Here is an 11,346-nt window from a genome sequence, read left to right as displayed (position 1 = left end):
GTACCCTGCGAAGTGGACAGCGGTTAGCACGTCCAGATGCGTCATGACAGTGCAACAACAACAACCATACAAATGAACTGATCCAAAAACAAGAAAGGTACCACACGTACATACATACTAAAAAGAAATATTCAGCTGGGTGGGAGGTGCCAGCAGGGGCCCGGGCCCACCCCAACATCCTAATTTTTCTTCTACAAACAGTGGCATTTTCGCACTGTTCCTGCCACTACCACTTATTGGCATATCCATCTTGGCTTACAATATCACATAAATTCAGATGTTTTAGAATGTGTACCGTACCATTTCTTCAAGTGCAATTTCTTTCATGTTGGAAAAGCATTTCTTTCTTTTATCCAAAACATGACATTCTATAGTACCTAGGTAGCGGCTACTGTTTGCTTCCACGAACATTGCTAGCTTATCTAACAGCAAATAATTGCAGACAGGCTCTCCAGATAACACAAAAAGAAAACATGAAGGCGTTGACATAACATTGTAAACAGGACCCGGCTGCCAAAGAACGGTCTGGGCAGCCGTTGACACTGCACTAATTTGTACTACCAAAAAAAAACTCAAGGTGTTGTACGAACATAGCTGTACATGTGTATACATATGCGGCAGAATCATATACCCGGACAAAAATAAAATGTACCTATGCATGACATACATATGCTCGGGTCCTTTTTTGGTGCCTACCTACGGACCTACCGACCTGTCCTTACATCGCTCACTCCACGTTGCCAATATATCTGTATTCGTTAGGTGGCAGCATGAACCAGTTAAGCCCCTTGTTGCCTTTGCCAATTCCATCTCGATCGAATCGATATTTTCTTTGTTATCTTCAGTGCTGCTACCGCTGATTGAGCTAAAATACGGTATATGTTTGCGTCACAGTATCCCCTGAAGCTGATCTGTAGGGAAGTGTTGCGTATTTGCGTATAGGTAGTCGCGTGTGCAGATATACACACATATATATATATATATATTCCGACGGCTAGTACTTAATCAGGTGTACTGGTTAATTTGCCCGTCGGAGCCACCACCGATCCTGGGGATTAATCAAGTGTTCATACTGATACTTGCAGTCCTGTTGAGTGGTATCATGCCGTCAGGAGAAAAATAAGTGAGGCACAATCGTCATCAACTGGAATTAACTATGCTAATAGAAAAGTATATGTGATCCAGCGGGGATTATTCTATGTAAATAAAATTCAATGTTTGTCTCACTAAAGAACAACAAAGTGTCTAACTATAAGTAGTGGCGGACCCAAGAAAAATATGAAGCCTTGACGAACAACAATTAAAAGTATTTTGAGATAACAATTTTTCCAGGTAAATCACTGTGAAATGTTGCACAAGGTAAGGCCCCGTGCCAGCCCATTGCCTGGGTAGGAGGAGCTCTAGATCCGCCCATGACAGTAAGCTAAGACATCTTTCGTCGCAAAAAAGAAACATATGTCTATTTTTTTTCTAGATTGATAAAAAAAATCGAAGTGTCGGTATCTAAAACTAGCCTTAATTTTCTTTTCTTAGTTCCTCGATGGTTCCCACGGATATACGGGTCCATTAATTATGCACGTCCTTGCACACTGCACTTTGGTGGTTGCACAGATGAATGAAGGCCATAATTCCGCGCCCTACCTGCGTGCAAGTGTGAGGATGGTGACCCTCTTGGGTAGTTGGGCAGTTCGGGGCCAACAACAACGCACCTCAGCAGTTGAGCATCGATCACTTCGTCATCTTATTATTGCCGTGTTTGTTGTCTGGTGTTTGTTGCTGTTGTTGCACGCTCTTAAGTGTTGTTTCTTAATTTCTCATCTGCCCACTGCCGTTGGTGCAACAAATTCATGCGTGCGTACTTGTTCAATTCCAGTGGTGTTAATTAAGTAGCAGTACAAGATTAGTGTGTGAGTGACAATAGCTAGAGATCACTACAACATGCATCCCTGACAGTGTAATTCTGCATACATTGATTGTACTAATCAGTAATCATTGTTGGCTCGAAACTACTGTATGCGCATTATTTTATTTGGGTGCAAAACAATATGTGAAATTAATGACCCACAAGTCATAGCACCGATAGCTAAATATAAACCCAACGACATGGATACCGGTTAGCATAACGCATGCGTCATGACAGTGCAACAACAACAACAGCCATACAAACGAACTGATCCAAACACAACAGAGGTACCCATGCATCCATCGGGTGGAAATGGATAGGCAGGTAGCTAGACTCACCTGCAGTCCATATAGCACCGGTTTGGGATGCAGATCATCATCGCTATTCATCCTCACGGACAGGAGGACATTCACACTATTGCTCCGTCAGGGAGCAGGGCAACCTGCCGGCGTACGTGCTCCCGGCCTGCCGGGGCAGCGACCCTGGACTCTGCAGACTGGAGTAGTAAACCTGGACTGATTTCGGTTGTTGGCTCCCAATCGTACAGTCACTCGCAACCACCGTATTGAATGCCTTGTGCCCTGACTCATCGCTGAAACGATTCTCTTCGAAATACTCACCGTATTGCCCTGGAAACAAAAAACTTTATTGAACTATTAAACAGGATTAAACGGGACCCGAATTACATCCCTACTTGACACGAGGTTTAAAAATCGGCGGCAAACAACACGGTGCAAATTGACACCGTTCCGATCACGAAGAGAAAACCTTATGGTTTTGAAGAAAAAACTAAATATGTGCCTATGTACCAGTTCTTGGCTTGTCAAAATATAGAGTTCTCTCTTGTGCGATGGAAAATATAGAGTTCTAGTGAAGCTTGTATTCCTTTACGACACACCACTTTATCCTATTATGTTAGATTGTTGGCGATCAATTGTGGTCACAAACAACCTGAATGTCGAAACTAGTACCCTAGCAAGTAATGACAGTAGTATAATCAAGTGATCGTGCCGCTGGTATCGTCTAACTTTTTTGCTTTCTCTTTTAAGTGCAGTTCTTTGCGTCTCATAGTGAGAGAGGGATAGATCAATGATAGCAGGAAGTGGGTGAAATAACCGCTCTCGTCACAGCTGTAAAGCCTCTCTTGCCATGTTTTTTTTGTTGTACTACCCCGATGTGCAAATTGTTGATGCTCCTGGTAGCAACTCTTTTGGAATATTGAGCAAAAGAAAAAAAAAATCTTTGATTGGGACATAAGGCAGACAGGCATTGCCATCAAGCATGGGTTACTAAGAGCAACTCCAACAGGCCGACCCAAACGGACGGCGCATTTGTCCGACTTTTGTGCGTTTGGATCGGCCGCCCGCCCAGTTTTGCATTTGGGTCGGCAACGCGTCGACTCATTTCATGTCCGCATTCAACTTAAAAAAAGGCCCGCGGGCGATCATGCCAACGGCCATGTCTCATACCGGCACCATGCCAGCGTTGGCATACAATGCCAGCTTCAGAAAATATCACCACAGGTTCATGCTGGCGCACTCGCCAGCCGGCCGGCACACATGCCAGCACACAAAAAGGGTGGGGCTTGAAGTTCGACCATGCCATCGCGGCTCCCGTGGTCATGCCGGCACACCTGCCAGCATACAAAAAAGATGGCACTCGCCGCCATAGATCACTCGTCGTCGAACTTGGGCATGACGGCCTGCAGCTTCTCGAACCATGGCCTCTTCCTTGGCGACACTGTGTTGAGATCCATCTTCATGATCTCCAACCCGGTCATCATCCTCGCGAGAGCCACTTCTTTTGCCTTGGTCTTGGCGTTGGCGGCCTCGATCTCAAGCATCTTGGCTTGTTTCTCCGCCTCTAGCTTGAACATCTTGGCTTGCTTCTCGGCGTCCAAGTCAAGCCTCCTCCTTTGGATCTTCATGAAAGCGTCCATTTGCTCCGCCTTGAAACACCGGCGCCCCTCCTCCCTTGAGTCCTTCTTGTTCATCATGCCGTCAACGCTTGCGATCAAGCGTTGGTGGCCGCATCTCGCTTGTCCTCTTTCTTGGAGTTGGTCTTCCCCCGCGGCCGTGCCGGCTCGCCCTCCCCAACATCCTCCACGGCTTTCTTCCCCCCACGCGACTTGAGTGCGGCATATTGCGCCTTGAACTTCTCCTCGTCCTTGATGAACTGACAGCAATGGGAGAGGTTGAAGCACTTGCCATTGTGTTGCACCTTGAATGCCTCCAAAGCTTGAAATGCCTACACAATGTTTCCATGCAAGCATATGGGCAAGTGATATGCATATGAACACGCAAAGGATGAACTTGATGACACAAAAGAGGGCGGCTTGCTAGCATACCATGTCTTGCATGCCGATGCCGCTCACGGGGCGGGCCTTGACGCTCTCAAGAGTGGCGCAAAACTTGTTGCACTCTTGTTGGATCACCCTCCACCGCTTGGAAATGGAGACCCACCCGCGCGTGCTCACAAATTGGTACGGCGAAAACTTCTTGCGCTCACGAAACTCTCGATGGACACGAATCCAAAAGGTTGAATGCTTTTGCTCGGCGCCCGTCTTGGGGTATTGTCCAATGTCTCGCCAACACTCACAAAGAAGCTTGTCCTCGGCCGCCGTGTACACCTTCGTACGCTTGCTCTTGCGCTTCGGCTTAGGACCGGCGGCTTGGTTGGCGAGCTCGTCCTCGAACAAAGGCTCCACTTCGATGTCGCACTCGTCCTCTTCCTCCGGCCTGTACTCGTCCGGGAACTCGTGGTCGAGCGGGAAGCCGTCCAGGTCGAGGCCGACCTGATCACGCATGAAGGCCGCCTGGTCGGAATCATAGCCAGTGGCCGGCGTGAATGCCACGCGGCCGTCCTGGCTTTGTGTCTCATCGGCATCGTAGCCAGTGGCCTGCACACCGCCCTCGAAGCTGAGGTTCTGCATGTAGTCCTCGTCGGCGACTCGCGACATTTCCTTGAACAGGTTGCGGGCGTCCGGGAGCACGTCGGCGGCGTCTGCCGCGCGTGTTTCCTCACGCCGCCGGATGACGAGCCACCGGCCACCGGGGTGGAGTTGAGGTCGATGGGCGCGGGCGCGGGCGTGGAAGGCGCGATCCCGCTCACTTCGGGTGAGCACTCCCCGGAGAGACGGGAGGCCTGCGGGTAGACGTGGAAGCCGGGGATTGGGTTGCAAGCCGACCCGCAGGCCGAGTCGGGCAGCACCATCCGAGGAAACGCCGATGAGCCGGTGCTGGCCACGGCGACGGCGGCTTGGACGAGGCCGTGCTGGCTAGGGTTTAACCCTAGCATGTAGAGCGCCTCCCTCGTTGCTGCCGCGACGCGGGTGTTGGTGACCTCCTGCTGCGCGGCGGCGACGGCGGCGGCCTGAGAGGCGGCCTCATCCCTCGCCCGCGGCGTGCCTCCGGCCCATCCTCTTGGGCGACTCGCGTGCCCGCTGTTCGGGCGTCAGCGCCTTCTTTAGCTTGGTGGTGGCAGCCGTCTTGCGCGGGGCACGAGGCTCGCCCTTCCCGGCAAGGGCGGCAGCGCCGAACGAGCGAGGCGAGGGAGGCGTGGCTGGCGGCGGTGTCGAGGTCGAGGTCGATGGCGTCGTCCATGGTTGGGGCGGGAACGAGCGCGCGCGGGCGGGAGCGTTTTTGGGAAAATGGGAGGAAATGGTGATGGCTGCCACCGACCGGCGGGTCCGGGGAGAGGAGTAGGGGCGTGCGCGTGCGTCCGTCTCGTGTCCGCGCGGACGCAAACCCTCCGGTTAAAAAATGGGCCGGAAATGGGTCGCCATGCGGACATTAAGCGGACACGCGTCCGTTTGGGTCGGCGCGTTGGGCCGTCTTTTGTGTCCGCGCCGACCCAAACGGACGGCGGCGGACGAAATGAGTCACCCCGTTGGAGTTGCTCTAACTACTGATACTATCAATGACAAGCGTGGGTAACTAACATTGCAATTCTAGAAGACACAAGAGGGAACTTTATTGATGGCCGGAGGCAAAAGCAATGAGAGACGGCTAAACTGTTGCAAATGTGTTCAGATGTGTATCAATACAACAGAATCAGATTATTGATGTGGTCAAGGCATGCACTGGTCAATAAACCATGTGAAACGATGCTACGATGATGTATGCATATTGTGTAGAGTAAGCTGGAGTGAATCTGAAAGCGGAGTTCATGCATTGCCGGATGAAAGCGAAAGGGATGGTACACAAGATGGCCAGAGACTCGCTTTTTCTGTTCAACTTTCATGTAATTTGGTCAATGAACCCCTAGTTTTATTAAGCTTCCTTGTTAATGATGTAACACCTATTTCATATCGATAAAGCAGCTAGCCATGATAGTCTTTCCTTAAAAAAACTAATGGAACTATTCGCGACTAGCAATGGCAATTGGTACATGCTACTGCCGCTCCTCGACCCATCCGTTCATGGTGCAGGATCCACATTCGCTCAATCCCTAGAGTCCTACCTTTGGCCATGCGTGAACTATGATGTGCATTGTTGCTCCTGATTTAGTGATTGGTTGGCGGCGGATGGAGCTGATCCAGATCGGCTCAACTTACATATACGAAGGATGCAACGGAATGCATCAAGTCTCTTTCCCAGGCGCGCTATCTCTCGCTTTAAGCTAGACCGAGGAAAGCCCTCGCGTTAGGGCAGTTCTAGATGGGCCGGCCCAAGTGTGCTGGAGGGCACATCCTCGTTTTTTTCTATCATATTTTTTGTTTCATTTTTAAATTTATTTTTTTTACTTTTTTTAACTTCTGAAAAATATAATCATATATATTAAAAAAATACACTCTAGATAATGTTTTCAAAAATGTTAACTCATGCATTCAAAAAATGATAAATGCGTATAGAAAAACTATTGACCATGTATATGAAAAATATTGAACATGCATTTCAAAAATATTGAACAAGTATTTCAAAAATGTTGAACAAGCATTCAGAAAAATGTTGAATGTGTATAGAAAAATTGTTGATCATGTATTAAAAATGATGAGTTTTTTTATCATGTACATAAAAATGTTAATTAAGAATTCTGAAATAAAAAGTTTAACAAGTATTTGAAAAATGTAAATCAAGCATTTGGGAAATGTTAAATGTGTAGAGAAAAAAAACTGTTGACCATGTATTTAAAAAATGAAGAAATATTTTGATGATGTATATAAAAATGTTAATCAAGCATTTGAAAAAAGGTTGAAAAAGTATTTGAAACTTATTAATCAAGAATTTGGAAAATGTTAAATGTGTATAGAAAAATGTTCACCATAAATTGATAAAAAAATTGAGCATGCATATAAAAATGTTAAGCTAGCATTTTAAAAAATTGAACAAGTATTTTAAAATTCTTAACCAAGCGTTTGGAAAATGTTAAATGTGCATGGAAAAAATGTTGACCATGTATTCAAAAAAATGTTAATCCTTTTTATTGGAAATCTTTTAATCAATGATTTTAAATATAAATGTTTAAGATGTATAGAAAATGTTGACCATGTATTCAATAAATGTTAATCTTGTATGTTAAAAAATGGTGATCAATCTTTTGAAAAATGTGTATAGAAAAATTGTTGACTATGTATTACAAATTTTTTTTAATTTGTGTTGGAATAATGTTAGACCTGTATTAGAAAAATATTGTTGACATATACAAAAAATCTAGAATAAACCTGAGTTTGTTCATGCGGTGGTACCTCTTGGCTGAGGATGTTCATGCGGTGGTGTCTGTGAGGGAGGAGGTTGATGAGATTCTTTTTGAGATTCAGCTTTGAAGTTTGCTCGCACATTTGGAGGCGGCCCAGCCCTAGATCTGGAGAGACGATTGTGGAGAAGGCTCTTAGGAGAAATATTAAGAAGAGTGACACCACAAGACATGCGTTCGCAACTGCTTAATGGATGGTCAACAGTCTCTTGGGTGGTCCTTATGGCCTGGTGTGTCTTCGTGGCATTCTTTTCGTTGTAGTAGTGTGGGGTTTGGTTGTCATTGGGTGGTGGGCATGGTTGTAGGGCTGATCGTGCACTTCTAGGGTTGCATGCTCCGTGAGTAGTTCGCTTGTGATTGATTTTGTACCGATTTGCGTCCGATTTTCTGTTAATTAACTGGACAAATCTCTTCTGCTTAATTTATCGATGAGGAAAATCTTTTGCCTCCATTTGAAAAAAAAATGTGTGTTTTTCTCCCCTTTTCCTTCCTAACCTTTATCCGTCATATCTTCTGCCATGAAATGCAAAATGTTATTGCGCTGCTGGTACGTACTCAGAATCTTTGAAGAGAAATTTTTGATGAAGACGCAAACAAAGAAGCTACTCTTGAGGACCATTCTGTACAACTAACTTCTATTTTTTCCCATGGTCGCCGTGCCCAGGACATTTTATTGATAGCAAGACCCAGGTCGAAAGATTACGACTAGCTACCAGCACCACTTTGCCTGACCATTCCGGATGCAGGACGAAGAGACACTCGCTTCACGATTCTCATCCAGAACAGATGCATCCTCCAGCTGATCCTTTGTCGAAATGCGACTGTGTATCGGCAATGTAGAGAGTTTCCCAAGATTGACACGAGGTCTATACAATAATATTACAATTACATGTGCCAGACTCTATACCAGTTGCCTCCTATTCCCATCCCAAATATGGATATTATGGTCAACACAACTTGCATTGATGCGCACAACTTGCCCATGAGAACGCTATTAGCTAATAATAATAGTTCTATGTAATGCGACTTCCAACATTGTATTTGAGCTAAGAATGCTTCCTCAATTAAGTTGTGCCAATATTTGCTGATTTTTGTGTGTGTGAATCTATCAACTTCTATAAAATAGAACACAAGCGTGCATGCATTGTGATGGATATTGATGAGTGAATAGGTTGTGGTGATGCCACTATGATGTGCACTGTAGTGTCGGGCATGTCGATATATATGATTGTGTAACGTTTGGTTGGCCCTAGTGCACGTGTGCATTCTCCCATAGGTTGGTAGCTACCCTTCAGCCTATAAAAGAGGCCAACTCGCTTAGCTAGCTAGCTAGCAAGTGAAACACATTCCAAGCTTAATTTTGTATGTGCATATGAATGTAGTCATCCGCCGCACAAGGTTTTCTAGAAATGTTTTTTTTGGACAAGGAGGGTTCATCATATGTTAACTACGCAAACGAATTATTATGATCACACTATCTAAAACTAGAATTTTTTTTGGGGTGTGTTCAGTATTTTTGTGTGATTTTTTGCCTTATTTCAATAATAAAGCTTTGAAAATGAGCATTAACTAAAAATATTAATTTGTTGAGTGCTACTGGAGCTACCTGTGCTCGAATATTGAGCTCATTGATGCCCTTCAACATAATCTACAACGATTGAAGAACTCATTAGGTCACTAGGTGCATGTGGATTTGCATAAACGAATACATCTTTAAGGTTAGAGTTCCTAGTGTCTATAGATGTAGGAAGATCTTCAAAGATGAGGTTAAGCTTCTTCCCAGACTTAAGATTTAAGAGAGTTTCCTATGCTAGTCTTAGAGGCTAGGTGACTAACTTCCAGTGGTACCAATTTGTACTATTACTCTTTGTTCTTTAATTTTATTTTGTAGTAGGTAACTCACCTACTAATTTTCATTTTAAACTTTAGTAAAAATATTAAATTGATTATACCCATCCTCGATAGTCGGATGGAGTTGATCAGGGAAAAAGCCAATGCTCATGTCACTCCTACCTAAAAACTAAAAATTGCTGATTAGAGTGGACCGTTCAAGCTAGTGTACATTATACACCAATGTCTATGTTTAGTTGTAGCAAAATATTATCTTAACTCTAGCTCTCCAAAATTGGGTTAAGCTTTACTTGCCAACAGATTGACCAATAGTTGCCCTCAAAGCCGCAATGGCCGTCAATGGCAAATTTTGTTGGAAGAGCTCCACGTCATCGACAAAGACAAGACACCAACAGAGATTGCACTTGCCCATTGTCTCCATAGAGGTTACCTACCGCACTCTCGCTGATACGAATGCCGCTCACTACCAGAAACTGCACTATTCCCCACGGCTGAACTGACAGGAAATTATGAAACACCGTCAGGAAAATATTTCTTGACGGCTACCCTACAGGAAATGACCATCAAGATTAAATTGACTGGGAAAAGAAACTTTTCCTGGCGGTTGGCCGTCAGGTAAAAAATTCCTTTCGGTTGTTCCTGACAACGGCCCATAGGAAAACCGTATGTCTCGTTGGGTTTATGAAACCCCTTTTGTGGAAGATGACCGTCAAGGAAAAGCTCACAGGGGCCGATAGGAAATAAAGTTCACCATCTAATTGACAGTTCTATAACCTTTTAATATATACTAATTCAATGTTAAATAGGCATGCATCAATAACCCATATATTAGGAAAGGCATCAAAAAACAGTGTTTACAATATATTAAACTATGATACAATATCCAACAATTCACATATGGGAATTTGTACATAGACTTGCTCAAAAGAAACAACATTAATTTCTACACATACATGACACCACTCTGATTCTCATCCATCACACTGCATAGGGCAAATGACAACAAAATACACACTTCTAAGTCACCTAGGTTCATGATCTGCAGTGTCACCTACATACATATCATTTTACTATTTCTCATCTATCACATTCGAGATAACAATTTTTGCAACAAAATACCATAAAGATGTATAGTTGAAGTACAAATGAACTAGTCAAATCCTTCTCCAGATGCATAGTTGTTATCATCAATGTTCTCGCCATCATATTGCTAGCTCCAGTGTTGTCATTGCCAATGTGATCATCCATACTTCCTTAGCATCGTCCTAAAAAATAGCATAGGACGAATAATGTTCCCCTACGAAATCATGTAAAAATTTAATGAGAACCAACATTAAAATGAGGAAGAGCTGATGATCAACAACATGTAGAGTCCAAAACAGTAAAAGTTACATTATAGCCGTCACAAAGCCGCATAAGCAATGCGCTACCTGGCAGCGGCTACACATTCAAATTCATAGGCAGCACAAAGCAGTAGCTAGAGGCTAGCAACATCATGCGAACCATTATTTACCTTATCAAATAAGAAGATAACTTACTTCTTGTAAAATATCAAGATTCGGCTTATTTCCCGAAAACCCGATTCGGTGCCCAGGCTCATCTACACCCGGTCAGAAAAAATCAAAACAAATACTAAAAAAATTCAAACAATTCCATTTTTTTTGTGTGTGATAGATAATTTCATGCGTGAGGTTTGCTCCAATTTTTTACTTATTTGGACATCTGAGCAGCTCTCAGCAAAAAAAATCGGGTCATAACAGTGTGTGAACAGTAAACTTTTTTACAGACCCTGAATTTGTCTTTTTTGCTGAGAGTTGCTCAGATGTCCAAATGAGTTGAAACTTGGAGTGCACCTCACGCATAAACTTATCTACCACACAATTTTTTTTGGAATTGTT

This window comes from Triticum aestivum, chromosome 5B, assembly GCF_018294505.1.
Source record: "Triticum aestivum cultivar Chinese Spring chromosome 5B, IWGSC CS RefSeq v2.1, whole genome shotgun sequence".
Classification (NCBI taxonomy): domain Eukaryota; kingdom Viridiplantae; phylum Streptophyta; class Magnoliopsida; order Poales; family Poaceae; genus Triticum; species Triticum aestivum.
This window is presented reverse-complemented; position numbering follows the sequence as displayed.